The sequence below is a fragment of the Oncorhynchus gorbuscha genome, linkage group LG05 (assembly GCF_021184085.1).
Source record: "Oncorhynchus gorbuscha isolate QuinsamMale2020 ecotype Even-year linkage group LG05, OgorEven_v1.0, whole genome shotgun sequence".
Taxonomy (NCBI): domain Eukaryota; kingdom Metazoa; phylum Chordata; class Actinopteri; order Salmoniformes; family Salmonidae; genus Oncorhynchus; species Oncorhynchus gorbuscha.
In genome coordinates, this window is record NC_060177.1 from 6,430,382 (window position 1) to 6,445,323 (window position 14,942).

General features: G+C 50.3%; 1 pseudogene; it reads right to left on the minus strand.

Annotated features, from left to right (window-relative positions):
- The window catches only part of LOC124035386, an 18,453-nt pseudogene extending 15,004 nt beyond the window's left edge, over positions 1–3,449 (minus strand).
- Positions 3,450–14,942: the final 11,493 nt, after the last annotated feature.

Sequence of the window (14,942 nt, forward strand, 5' to 3'; positions counted from 1 at the left end):
GGTTGATGATCCAGACTTAGAGAGTAGTACGTGGGGTCACAGTCATTGTGTAAACTATGGAAGAACAGGAAAGGTGTCCTTCACATCTCATTCTACAGTACAACTCAAGCCATGACCTGTGGACCCTAGGCAGCCGTCCTCTCACCATAGAATCAGGGAATGGAATTCAGATCAGGCATTAGAACCTCTATGCTCTCCACACTATCTACGTTCTACAACAACAAAACAAATTCAGATCAGGCAGTAGAACCTCTATGCTCTCCACACTATCTACGTTCTACAACAACAAAACAAATTCAGATCAGGCAGTAGAACCTCTATGCTCTCCACACTATCTACGTTCTACAATAACAAAACTAATTCAGATCAGGCAGTAGAACCTCTATGCTCTCCACACTATCTACGTTCTACAACAACAAAACTAATTCAGATCAGGCAGTTGAACCTCTATGCTCTCCACACTATCTACGTTCTACAACGTTAATGTTTCCCCTTGACCTTTACAAACATCCACAAATAATATAAATTCTTTACAGCGTTGTTTTCCATTACTGACTGATTACTGGTTAAACTAGTGAACCTTTAACCAAGGAAGTTGACCAATCACTTAGGGTCCGCCTCCCAAATGGCACCCTATTTCAGATCTATATAGGGAATAGGGTGTCATTTGGGACCCTTTTACTGTCTCACAGATGGATCCAATCCGTTTCTGTCTGTCTGCCAGTCCAATGTTTTAAGTCTTGTTGTTGCTGAAAGCGATCGAAAATGTCCCTCTGTGAGTATCAGAAATTACACGAGTGGATATTTATTACAAAATGTGTCCTGAATGGCTGTGATTTGTTTCAGGGAAAGAAAAAAAAATTATTGTATTTTTTTTACCGAAAACCTGGGACTGTCTATTGCTTCACACCATGTGGGTTGGCTGAGTTCACAAGGCGTCTCGTTTTCACCATCCTGCTTGAGAGCTGAGCCAATCACTGAGGCTTCTCAAAATGGCACCCTATTCCCTATTTGGTGCGCTACTGTGGACCAGAACCCTATTCCCTATTTGGTTCACTACTTTAGACCAGAACCCTATTCCCTATATAGTGCACTACTTTAGACCAGAACCCTATTCCCTATATAGTGCACTACTTTAGACCAGAACCCTATTCCCTATATAGTGCACTACTTTGGACCAGAACCCTATTCCCTATATAGTGCACTACTTTAGACCAGAGCCCTATGGCACCCTATTCCCTATATAGTGCACTACTTTGGACCAGAGCCCTATGGCACCCTATTCCCTATATAGTGCACTACTTTAGACCAGAGCCCTATGGCACCCTATTCCCTATATAGTGCACTACTTTAGACCAGAGCCCTATGGAGATAGGGAGCCATTTGAGAGGCAGACAAGGTCTCCTGGTAACAGTTACTGCAGCACTAACAAAGCTGTTGTAAGAGACGCCAAGCCGCACAGCTTGCCTCGCCTCGTCCACAGGGCACACTCCTCCTCTTTCACCTTCATCTCCCTCTCTCCCTGTCTTCCTCTGTCCCTCCTCTTTCACCTTAATCTCCCTCTCTCCCTGCCTTCCTCTGTCCCTCCTCCTCTTTCATCTTCATCTCCCTCTATCCCTGCCTTCCTCTGTCCCTCCTCTTTCATCTTCATCTCCCTCTATCCCTGCCTTCCTCTGTCCCTCCTCTTTTCACCTTCATCTCCCTCTCTCCCTGTCTTCCTCTGTCCCTCCTCTCTTTCACCTTAATCTCCCTCTCTCCCTGTCTTCCTCTGTCCCTCCTCCTCTTTCATCTTCATCTCCCTCTATCCCTGCCTTCCTCTGTCCCTCCTCTTTCATCTTCATCTCCCTCTATCCCTGCCTTCCTCTGTCCCTCCTCTTTCACCTTAATCTCCCTCTCTCCCTGCCTTCCTCTGTCCCTCCTCCTCTTTCATCTTCATCTCCCTCTATCCCTGCCTTCCTCTGTCCCTCCTCTTTCACCTTCATCTCCCTCTATCCCTGCCTTCCTCTGTCCCTCCTCTTTCATCTTCATCTCCCTCTCTCCCTGCCTTCCTCTGTCCCTCCTCCCTTTCACCTTCATCTCCCTCTCTCCCTGTCTTCCTCAGTCCCTCCTCCTCTTTCACCTTCATCTCCCTCTCTCCCTGTCTTCCTCTGTCCCTCCTCCTCTTTCACCTTCATCTCCCTCTCTCCCTGTCTTCCTCTGTCCCTCCTCCTCTTTCACCTTCATCTCCCTCTCTCCCTGTCTTCCTCAGTCCCTCCTCTCCTTTCACCTTCATCTCCCTCTCTCCCTGTCTTCCTCTGTCCCTCCTCTTTCACCTTCATCTCCCTCTCTCCCTGTCTTCCTCTGTCCCTCCTCTTTCACCTTCATCTCCCTCTCTCCCTGCCTTCCTCTGTCCTCCTCCTCTTTCACCTTCATCTCCCTCTCTCCCTGTCTTCCTCTGTCCCTCCTCTTTCACCTTCATCTCCCTCTCTCCCTGTCTTCCTCCCTTCCTCCTCCTCTTTCACCTTCATCTCTCCCTGTCTTCCTCCCTTCCTCCTCCTCTTTCACCTCCTCTCCTCTCCCTACTCATTCCTCCCACCTCCCTCTTCCTCCCTCCCTCTCTCCCTTCATCCCTCGGATGCTCCTCAAACCTTCATCTCCCTCTCTCCCTGGGGGGCTTCCTCTGTCCCTCCTGCTTTCAAAACCTTCATCTCCTCTCTTAAACAGATCCCTGTTTCTCTTCTTCCTCTCTTCAACTTCAAACAGATAAGGTGTTTTGTCTTTCCATCTAAGCACTTTGTCTCGGCTGATGTAAAAAGGGCTTTAGAAATCATCTCCCTCTATAACTCTTAGTCAGATCTCTGTCCAGATTTCACCTTCATCTCCCTTAGAACAGATTTCAGAACAGATCTTAGAACAGATCTTTCACCTTCATCTCTCTTCCCAGTCTTCCTCTGTCCCTCCTCTTAGAACTTAGAACTTCATCTCCCTAGAACAGATCTTCAGATCTAGAACAGATCTTCCTTCATCTTAGAACAGATCTTAGAACTTAGAACAGATCTTCAACAGATCTTAGAACAGATCGTCTTCCAGATCTTAGAACAGATCCTCCTGCTTTCTACCTTAGACCAAGGCCTTATGGTAGTCCCTACTTTAGACCAGGGCCCTATGGTAGTGCTCATTAGTGCCTACTTTAGACCTCCTACTTTAGACAAGGGCCCTATGGTAGTGCCTACTTTAGACATTGGTAGTGCACCTTTAGACCAGGGCCCTATGGTAGTGCACTACTTTCCAAGGACCCTTCATCCCTCGGATGCTCCTACAAACCTGTTATCTCAGTCGAGGGGGGGGGGGGGACCCTATGGTAGTGCACTACTTTAAAAACCCTTGGTTCCTCTTTAAACAGATGAGGTGTTTCTCTTGGTTCCTACTTTCAACACAAACAGATAAGGTGTTTTGAGGCTGAGTTCCATCTAAGCACTTTTAGAAAAGGGCTGATGTAAAACTACTTTAGAAATACATGTGATTGATCTATACACAGATCTTAGAACAGATCTTAGAACAGATTTCAGAACAGATCTTAGAACAGATTTCAGAACAGATCTTAGAACAGATTGTAGAACAGATGTTAGAACAGATCTTAGAACTTAGAACAGATCTTAGAACAGATCTTAGAACAGATCGTAGAACAGATCGTAGAACAGATCTTAGAACTTAGAACAGATCTTAGAACAGATCTTAGAACAGATCGTAGAACAGATCTTAGAACAGATCGTATGGTAGTGCACTACTTTAGACCAAGGCCTTATGGTAGTGCACTACTTTAGACCAGGGCCCTATGGTAGTGCACTACTTTAGACCAGGGCCATATGGTAGTGCACTACTTTAGACCAGGGACCTATGGTAGTGCACTACTTTAGACAAGGGCCCTATGGTAGTGCACTACTTTAGACAAGGGCCCTATGGTAGTGCACTACTTTAGACCAGGGCCCTATGGTAGTGCACTACTTTAGATCAGGGCCCTAGGGTAGTGCACTACTTTAGACAAGGACCATATGGTAGTGCACTACTTTAGACCAGGGCCCTATGGTAGTGCACTACTTTAGACCAGGGACATATGGTAGTGCACTACTTTAGACCAGGGCCCTATGGTAGTGCACTACTTTAGACCAGGGCCCTATGGTAGTGCACTACTTTAGACCAGGGCCCTATGGTAGTGCACTACTTTAGACCAGGGACATATGTTAGTGCACTACTTTAGCTCAGGGCCCTATGGTAGTGCACTACTTTAGACCAGGGACATATGGTAGTGCACTACTTTAGACCAGGGCCCTGGTAGTGCACTACTTTAGACCAGGGACCTATGGTAGTGCACTACTTTAGACCCATATGGGTGCACTACTTTATGGGCCCTATGGTAGTGCACTACTTTAGACCAGGGACCTATGGTAGTGCACTACTTTAGACAAGGGCCCTATGGTAGTGCACTACTTTAGACCAGGGACATATGTTAGTGCACTACTTTAGCTCAGGGCCCTATGGTAGTGCACTACTTTAGCCCAGGGCCCTATGGTAGTGCACTACTTTAGACCAGGGACCTATGGTAGTGCACTACTTTAGACCAGGGCCCTATGGTAGTGCACTACTTTAGACCAGGGCCCTATGGTAGTGCACTACTTTAGCTCAGGGCCCTATGGTAGTGCACTACTTTAGACCAGGGACCTATGGTAGTGCACTACTTTAGACCAGGGCCCTATGGTAGTGCACTACTTTAGACCAGGGCCCATTTGGGATGCAGCCTTTTTATTTATTTATGTTTATTGTTTTGCATAAAATCTAAATCTGTTCTATTCCGTGTCCTGGTCGTGTCCTGGTCGTGTCCTGGTCGTGTCCTGGTCGTGTCCTGTTCGTGTCCTGGTCGTGACCTGGCCGTGTCTTAGCCGTGTCCTGGTCGTGTCCTGGTCGTGTCCTAGCCGTGTCCTGGTCGTGTCCTGGTCGTGTCCTAGCCGTGTCCTGGTCGTGTCCTGGCCGTGTCCTGGTCATGTCCTAGCCGTGTCCTAGCTGTGTCCTGGTCGTGTCCTATCCCGTGACCTGGCCATGTCCTATCCCGTGTCCTGGCTGTGTCCTGGCCGTGTCCTATCCCGTGTCCTGGCCGTGTCAGGGCCGTGTCTTATCCCTTGTCCTGGCTGTGTCCTATCCTGTGTCCTGGCCGTGTCCTATCCTGTGTCCTGGTCATGTCCTATCCCGTGTCCTGGCCGTGTCCTATCCCTTGTCCTGGTCGTGTCCTGGCCGTGTCCTATCCCGTGTCCTGGTCGTGTCCTGGTCATGTCCTATCCCGTGTCCTGGTCGTATCCTGGCCGTGTCCTATCCCTTGTCTTGACCGTGTCTTGCAGGTACGTAGGTATGTATTTCCTGTAACTAACACCACCTGGCCGTGTCCTATCCCTTGTCCTGACCATGTCCTGGTCGTGTCCTGGTCATGTCCTATCCCGTGTCCTGGCCGTGTCCTGGTCATGTCCTATCCCGTGTCCTGGTCATGTCCTATCCCGTGTCCTGGCCGTGTCCTGGTCATGTCCTATCCCGTGTCCTGGTTGTGTCCGGGTCATGTCCTATCCCGTGGCCTGGTCGTGTCCTGGTCATGTCCTATCCCGTGTCCTGGTCGTGTCCTGGTCATGTCCTATCCCGTGGCCTGGTCGTGTCCTGGTCATGTCCTATCCCATGTCCTGGCCGTGTCCTGGTCATGTCCTATCCCGTGGACTGGCCGTGTCCTGGTCATGTCCTATCCCGTGTCCTGGTCGTGTCCTTGTCATGTCCTATCCCGTGGCCTGGCCGTGTCCTGGCCGTGTCCTGGCCGTGTCCTGGTCATGTCCTATCCCGTGTCCTGGCCGTGTCCTATCCCGTGTCCTGGTCGTGTCCTGGTCATGTCCTATCCCGTGGCCTGGCCGTGTCCTGGCCGTGTCCTGGCCGTGTCCTGGCCGTGTCCTGGTCATGTCCTATCCCGTGTCCTGGCCGTGTCCTGGCCGTGTCCTATCCCGTGTCCTGGTCGTGTCCTGGTCATGTCCTATTCCGGTGGCCTGGCCATGTCCTGGTCGTGTCCTGGCCGTGTCCTGACTGTGTCCTGGTCATGTCCTATCCCGTGGCCTGGCCGTGTCCTGGCCGTGTCCTGACTGTGTCCTGGCTTTGTCCTGACTGTGTCCTGGTCATGTCCTGGTCATGTCCTATCCCGTGTCCTGGTCATGTCCTATCCCGTGTCCTGGCCGTGTCCTGGCCGTGTCCTGGCCGTGTCCTGGCCGTGTCCTGGTCATGTCCTATCCCGTGTCCTGGTCATGTCCTATCCCGTGTCCTAGCCATGTCCTGGCCGTGTCCTGGTCATGTCCTATCCCGTGTCCTGGTCATGTCCTGGTCATGTCCTATCCCGTGGCCTGGTCGTGTCCTGGCCGTGTCCTGGTCATGTCCTTTCCGTGGCCTGGCCGTGTCCTATCCCGTGGCCTGGCCGTGTCCTGGCCGTGTCCTGGCCGTGTCCTGGTCATGTCCTATCCTGTGTCCTGGTCATGTCCTGGTCATGTCCTATCCCGTGTCCTGGTCATGTCCTATCCCGTGGCCTGGCCGTGTCCTGGTCATGTCCTATCCCGTGTCCTGGTCATGTCCTATCCCGTGTCCTGGCCGGGTCCTGACCGTGTCCTGGTCATGTCCTATCGCGTGTCCTGGTCATGTCCTATCCCATGTCCTAGCCGTGTCCTGGCCGTGTCCTGGTCATGTCCTATCCCGTGGCCTGGCCGTGTCCTGGCCGTGTCCTGGTCATGTCCTATCCCGTGGCCTGGCCGTGTCCTGGCCGTGTCCTGGCCATGTCCTGGCCGTGTCCTGGCTGTGTCCTGGCCGTGTCCTGGCCGTGTCCTGGCCGTGTCCTGGCCATGTCCTGGCCGTGTCCTGGCCGTGTCCTGGTCGTGTCCTGGCCGTGTCCTGCAGGTACGTAGGTGTTTATTTCCTGTAACTAACACCACCTGGCAGTGTCCTATCCCGTGGCCTGGCCGTGTCCTGGTCATGTCCTATCCCGTGTCCTGGCCGTGTCCTGGCCGTGTCCTGGCCGTGTCCTGACCGTGTCCTGACCGTGTCCTGGCCGTGTCCTGCAGGTACGTAGGTGTTTATTTCTTGTAACTAACACCACCTGGCAGTGAACAGTGATTATATAAAGAGAATGTACTATTGTGGTGTGTGTGTGTGTGGATATTTATGTTATATTTCTGGAAGCAGGTTTCTCTGTATCTCCTTGGGACTCGGGAACACTGGACCTCCTCCAAGCACATGAGAGAAGGAGAGAGTCAACAGCCCAGAGGCCAGCGACTGACGGAGCAGGAAGGAGAGAGTCAACAGCCCAGAGCCCAGCTGACTGACGGAGCAGGGAAGGAGAGAGTCAACAGCCCAGAGCCAAGCTGACTGACGGAGCAGGGAAGGAGAGAGTCAACAGCCCAGAGCCCAGCTGACTGACGGAGCAGGGAAGGAGAGAGTCAACAGCCCAGAGCCAAGCTGACTAACGGAGCAGGAAGGAGAGAGTCAACAGCCCAGAGCCAAGCTGACTGACGGAGCAGGGAAGGAGAGAGTCAACAGCCCAGAGCCCAGCCGACTGACGAAGCAGGGTAGGAGAGAGTCAACAGCCCAGAGCCCAGCCGACTGACGGAGCAGGAAGGAGAGAGTCAACAACAGTGGCTGACCTCTAACAGTGAACGTGCAGCACTATATAAAGAATAAGGTGTAATTTGGGATCAGATTTTAGTGGGAGCTTTAAACCACAGATCCCAGATCCCAGATCAGCTTTAAATGTTCAGAGTTCAAAGAAGCAGGGAGGTGAGTCATAAATGTTGGCAATCTCATATCTGCTAGCTGAAGCTGACACATTGTTGGCATGCGAGCGCCGCTGGTAACAGGAACTCCAGAGCCTCCTCCCTGCTTCACCTTGTCAACCCTGAGCTTGAGGCGTTCGTGATCCATGTAGATCTACTACAGCTGAAACTAGAATGATTCACCCCAGGCCTGTCCATAGAGTGATTCACCATACCTGTCCATAGAGTGATTCACCAGACCTGTCCTTAGAGTGATTCACACCAGACCTGTCCTTAGAGTAATTCACCAGACCTGTCCTTATAGAGTGATTCACCAGCCCTGTCCTTATAGAGTGATTCACCCCAGACCTGTCCTTAGAGTGATTCACCAGACCTGTCCTTAGAGTAATTCACCAGATCTGTCCTTAGAGTGATTCACCCCAGACCTGTCCTTAGAGTGATTCACCACAGCCCTGTCCTTAGAGTGATTCACCAGACCTGTCCTTAGAGTGATTCACCCCAGCCCTGTCCTTAGAGTGATTCACCACAGCCCTGTCCTTAGAGTGATTCACCAGACCTGTCCTTAGAGTGATTCACCAGACCTGTCCTTAGAGTGATTCACCAGACCTGTCCTTAGAGTGATTCACCAGACCTGTCCTTAGAGTGATTCACCAGACCTGTCCTTATAGAGTGATTCACCACAGGTTCCCCCTCCCCCCCAGCCCTGTCCTTAGAGTGATTCACCAGCCCTGTCCTTAGAGTGATTCACCACAGGTTCCCCCTCCCCCCCAGCCCTGTCCTTAGAGTGATTCACCAGACCTGTCCTTAGATATGTCAATATGCCTTGTATACTGTTGCTCAGGTTAGTTATCATTGTTTTAGTTCACTATGGAGCGCCTAGTTCCAATCTTCATACCCCTGATACCTCCTTTGTCCCACCTCCAACATATGCGGTGACCTCACCCATTATAACCAGCATGTCCAGAGATAAAACCTCTCTCATCATCACCCAGTGCCTGGGCTTACCTCCGCCATACCCGCACCCCACCATACCCCTGTCTGTGCATTATGCCCTGAATATATTCTACCATGCCCAGTCCCCAACGCTCTAGGCGACCAGTTTTGATAGCCTTTAGCCGTACCCTCATACTACTCCTCCTCTGTTCCGCGGGTGATGTGGAGGTAAACCCTGGCCCTGCATGTCCCCAGGCACCCTCATTTGTTGACTTCTGTGATCGAAAAAGCCTTGGTTTCATGCATGTCAACATCAGAAGCCTGTTTGAAGTTTGAAGTTTGTTTTACTCACTGCTTTAGCACACTCTGCTAACCCTGATGTCCTTGCCGTGTCTGAATCCTGGCTCAGGAAGGCCACCAAAAATTCAGAGATTTCCATACCCAACTATAACATCTTCCGTCAAGATAGAACTGCCAAAGGGGGCGGAGTCGCAGTCTACTGCAGAGATAGCCTGCAAAGTAAAGTCATACTTTCCAGGTCCATACCCAAACAGTTCGAACTACTAATTTTGAAAATTACTCTCTCCAGAAATAAGTCTCTCACTGTTTCCGCCTGCTACCGACCCCCCTCAGCTCCCAGCTGTGCCCTGGACACCATTTGTGAATTGATTGCCCCCCATCTAGCTTCAGAGTTTGTTCTGCTAGGTGACCTAAACTGGGATATGCTTAACACCCCGGCAGGCCTACGATCTAAGCTAGATGCCCTCAATCTCACACAAATCATCAAAGAACCCACCAGGTACAACCCTAACTCTGTAAGCAAGGGCACCCTCATAGACGTCATCCTGACCAACTGGCCCTCCAAATACACCTCCGCTGTCTTCAACCAGGATCTCAGCGACCACTGCCTCATTGCCTGTATCCGCTACGGAGCCGCAGTCAAACGACCACCCCTCATCACTGTCAAACGCTCCCTAAAACACTTCTGTGAGCAGGCCTTTCTAATCGACCTGGCCCGGGTATCCTAGAAGGACATTGACCTCATCCCGTCAGTTGAGGATGCCTGGTCATTCTTTAAGAGTAACTTCCTCACCATTTTATATAAGCATGCTCCATTCAAAAAATGCAGAACTAAGAACAGATACAGCCCTTGGTTCACTCCAGACCTGACTGCCCTCGACCAGCACAAAAACATCCTGTGGCGGACTGCAATAGCATCGAACAGTCCCCGCGATATGCAACTGTTCAGGGAAGTCAGGAACCAATACACGCAGTCAGTCAGGAAAGCTAAGGCCAGCTTCTTCAGGCAGAAGTTTGCATCCTGTAGCTCCAACTCCAAAAAGTTCTGGGACACTGTGAAGTCCATGGAGAACAAGAGCACCTCCTCCCAGCTGCCCACTGCACTGAGGCTAGGGAACATGGTCACCACCGACAAATCCATGATTATCGAAAACTTCAACAAGCATTTCTCAACGGCTGGCCATGCCTTCCGCCTGGCTACTCCCACCTCGGCCAACAGCACTGGCCCCCCCGCAGCTCCTCGCCCAAGCCTCTCCAGGTTCTCCTTTACTCAAATCCAGATAGCAGATGTTCTGAAAGAGCTGCAAAACCTGGACCCGTATAAATCAGCTGGGCTTGACAATCTGGAACCTCTATTTCTGAAACTATCCGCCGTCATTGTCGCAACCCCTATTACCAGCCTGTTCAACCTCTCTTTCATATCGTCTGAGATCCCCAAGGACTGGAAAGCTGCCGCAGTCATCCCCCTCTTCAAAGGGGGAGACACCCTGGACCCAAACTGTTACAGACCTACATCCATCCTGCCCTGCCTATCTAAGGTCTTCGAAAGCCAAGTCAACAAACAGGTCACTGACCATCTCGAATCCCACCGTACCTTCTCCGCTATGCAATCTGGTTTCCGAGCCGGTCACGGGTGCACCTCAGCCACACTCAAGGTACTAAACGACATCATAACCGCCATCGATAAAAGACAGTACTGTGCAGCCGTCTTCATCGACCTTGCCAAGGGTTTCGACTCTGTCAATCACCATATTCTTATCGGCAGACTCAGTAGCCTCGGTTTTTCGGATGACTGCCTTGCCTGGTTCACCAATTACTTTGCAGATAGAGTTCAGTGTGTCAAATCGGAGGGCATGTTGTCCAGTCCTCTGGCAGTCTCTATTGGGGTGCCACAGGGTTCAATTCTTGGGCCGACTCTTTTCTCTATATATATCAATGATGTTGCTCTTGCTGCGGGCGATTCCCTGATCCACCTCTACGCAGACGACACCATTGTATACACTTTCGGCCCGTACATTGGACACTGTGCTATCTAACCTCCAATCGAGCTTCAATGCCATACAACACTCCTTCCGTGGCCTCCAACTGCTCTTAAACGCTAGTAAAACCAAATGCATGCTTTTCAACCGATCGCTGCCTGCACCCGCACGCCTGACCAGCATCACCACACTGGATGGTTCCGACCTTGAAAATGTGGACACCTATAAGTACCTAAGTGTCTGGCTAGACTGCAAACTCTCCTTCCAGACCCATATCAAACATCTCCAATCGAAAATCAAATCAAGAATCGGCTTTCTATTCCGCAACAAAGCCTCCTTCACTCACGCTGCCAAGCTTACCCTAGTAAAACTGACTATCCTACCGATCCTCGACTTCGGCGACGTCATCTACAAAATTGCTTCCAACACTCTACTCAGCAAACTGGATGCAGTTTATCACAGTGCCATCCATTTTGTCACTAAAGCACCTTATACTACCCACCACTGCGACTTGTATGCTCTAGTCGGCTGGCCCTCGCAACATATTTGTCGCCAGACCCACTGGCTTCAGGTCATCTACAAGGCCATGCTAGGCAAAGCTCCTCCTTATCTCAGCTCACTGGTCACGATGGCAACACCCATCCGTAGCACGCGCTCCAGCAGGTGTATCTCACTGATCATCCCTAAAGCCAACACCTCATTCGGCCGCCTTTCGTTCCAGCACTCTGCTGCCTGTGACTGGAAAGAATTGCAAAAATCGCTGAAGTTGGAGACTTTTATCCCCCTCACCAACTTCAAACATCAGCTAGCTGAGCAGCTAACCGATCGCTGCAGCTGTACATAATCTATTGGTAAATAGCACACCCATTTTCACCTACCTCATCCCCACAGTTTTTATTTACTTTTCTGCTCTTTTGCACACCAATATCTCTACCTGTACATGATCATCTGATCATTTATCACTCCAGTGTTAATCTGCAATATTGTAATTATTCGCCTACCTCCTCATGCCTTTTGCACACATTGTATATAGACTCCCCTTTTTTCTCTGTGTTATTGACTTGTTAATTGTTTACTCCATGTGTAACTCTGTGTTGTCTGTTCACACTGCTATGCTTTATCTTGGCCAGGTCGCAGTTGCAAATGAGAACTTGTTCTCAACTTGCCTACCTGGTTAAATAAAGGTGAAATAAAAAAAATAAAAAATAAAAGAGTGATTCACCAGACCTGTCCTTAGAGTGATTCACCAGACCTGTCCTTAGAGTGATTCACCCCAGACCTGTCCTTAGAGTGATTCACCCCAGACCTGTCCTTAGAGTGATTCACCAGACCTGTCCTTAGAGTGATTCACCAGACCTGTCCTTAGAGTGATTCACCAGACCTGTCCTTAGAGTGATTCACCCCAGACCTGTCCTTAGAGTGATTCACCAGACCTGTCCTTAGAGTGATTCACCCCAGACCTGTCCTTAGAGTGATTCACCAGACCTGTCCTTAGAGTGATTCACCCCAGACCTGTCCTTAGAGTGATTCACCAGCCCTGTCCTTAGAGTGATTCACCAGACCTATCCTTAGAGTGATTCACCAGACCTGTCCTTAGAGTGATTCACCAGACCTGTCCTTAGAGTGATTCACCAGACCTGTCCTTAGAGTGATTCACCAGACCTGTCCTTAGAGTGATTCACCAGACCTGTCCTTAGAGTGATTCACCAGATTCACCAGACCTGTCCTTAGAGTGATTCACCAGACCTGTCCTTAGAGTGATTCACCAGTGATTCACCAGACCTGTCCTTAGAGTGATTCACCAGACCTGTCCTTAGAGTGATTCACCAGACCTGTCCTTAGTGATTTCACCAGACCTGTCCTTAGAGTGATTCACCAGACCTGTCCTTAGAGTGATTCACCAGACCTGTCCTTAGAGTGATTCACCACAGTCCTGTCCTTGGAGTGATTCACCAGACCTGTCCTTAGAGTGATTCACCAGACCTGTCCTTAGAGTGATTCACCAGGCCTGTCCATAGAGTGATTCACCCCAGCCCTGTCCTTAGAGTGATTCACCAGTCCTGTCCTTAGAGTGATTCACCTGTCCACCAGCCCTAGAGTGATTCACCCCAGACCTGTCCTTAGAGTGATTCACCAGACAGCCCTGTCCTTAGAGTGATTCACCAGAGTGATTCACCCCAGACCTGTCCTTAGAGTGATTCACCAGCCCTGTCCTTAGAGTGATTCACCCCAGCCCTGTCCTTATTCACCAGACCTGTGATTCACCAGACCCTGTCCTTAGAGTGATTCACCAGAGTGATTCAGACCTGTCCTTAGAGTGATTCACCCCAGACCTGTCCTTAGAGTGATTCACCAGACCTGTCCTTAGACCTGTCCTTAGAGTGATTCACCAGACCTGTCCTTAGAGTGATTCACCCCAGACCTGTCCTTAAGTGATTCACCAGAGTGATTCACCCTTAGCCCAGACCTGTCCTTAGAGTGATTCACCCCAGACCTGTCCTTAGAGTGATTCACCCCAGACCTGTCAATAGAGTGATTCACCAGCCCTGTCCTTAGAGTGATTCACCCTAGACCTGTCAATAGAGTGATTCACCCCAGACCTGTCCTTAGAGTGATTCACCCCAGACCTGTCAATAGAGTGATTCACCCCAGACCTGTCAATAGAGTGATTCACCCCAGACCTGTCAATAGAGTGATTCACCCCAGACCTGTCAATAGAGTGATTCACCCCAGACCTTCAGACCAAAGGAGGAACCATCCCACACCCCTCAGACCAAAGGAGGAACCATCCCACACCCCTCAGACCAAAGGAGGAACCATCCCACACCCCTCAGACCAAAGGAGGAACCATCCCACACCCCTCAGACCAAAGGAGGAACCATCCCACACCCCTCAGACCAAAGGAGGAACCATCACACACCCTTCAGACCAAAGGAGGAACCATCCCACACCCCTCAGACCAAAGGAGGAACCATCCCACACCCCTCAGACCAAAGGAGGAACCATCCCACACCCCTCAGACCAAAGGAGGAACCATCCCACACCCCTCAGACCAAAGGAGGAACCATCACACACCCTTCAGACCAAAGGAGGAACCATCACACACCCTTCAGACCCCACGCTGGCCCGTCCTGAGCCCACTGGACCCGCAGCCACCACATAACTACAGGTGTGTTTTGACCCGGGCTGGTTCACCGCCCACACACACACGCACGCACACACACACACACACGCACGCACGCACGCACGGCCTGGCTGATCGGTCCTTGTTAATCTCTGTTAGTGTTTCTCGTGGCGAGCGGTTGGGTGTTTTGCGTAACAACATTCCCAGCGCTCACCTCCTCGTCTTCCATTGGAACGCCCGTTCCCTTTTGGACCCCCCCCCCTGTGTCCGATAATGTGTCCCAGGAAAAGTAGGTTGCAACCGAACACCGTTCCCCATCAGCTCATCTACGCTGAAGCCTCCATTGAAGCTCTGGTTTCCTGAGGGATCCATAAGAAATGGCAAGGGGTTGAGCCCTATTGGTCAACACAGTGCATTCTGGTAAGTATTCAGACCCCTTGATTTCCCCCCACATTTTTTAAAAGTTACAGCCTTATTCTCAAAGGCCTTAAATATTTGCTTTCTCATCAATCTACACATAATAAGCCATAATGACAAAACAAAAAACAGTTTAAAAAAAATAATAATTTGCAAACGTCTGCAAAATAAAAACCTGAAATACCTTATTTACATAAGTATTCAGACCCCACCTTATTTACATAAGTATTCAGACCCCACTTTATTTACATAAGTATTCAGACCCCGCCTTATTTACATAAGTATTCAGACCCCACCTTATTTACATAAGTATTCAGACCCCACCTTATTTACATAAGTATTCAGACCCCACATTATTTACATAAGTATTCAGAC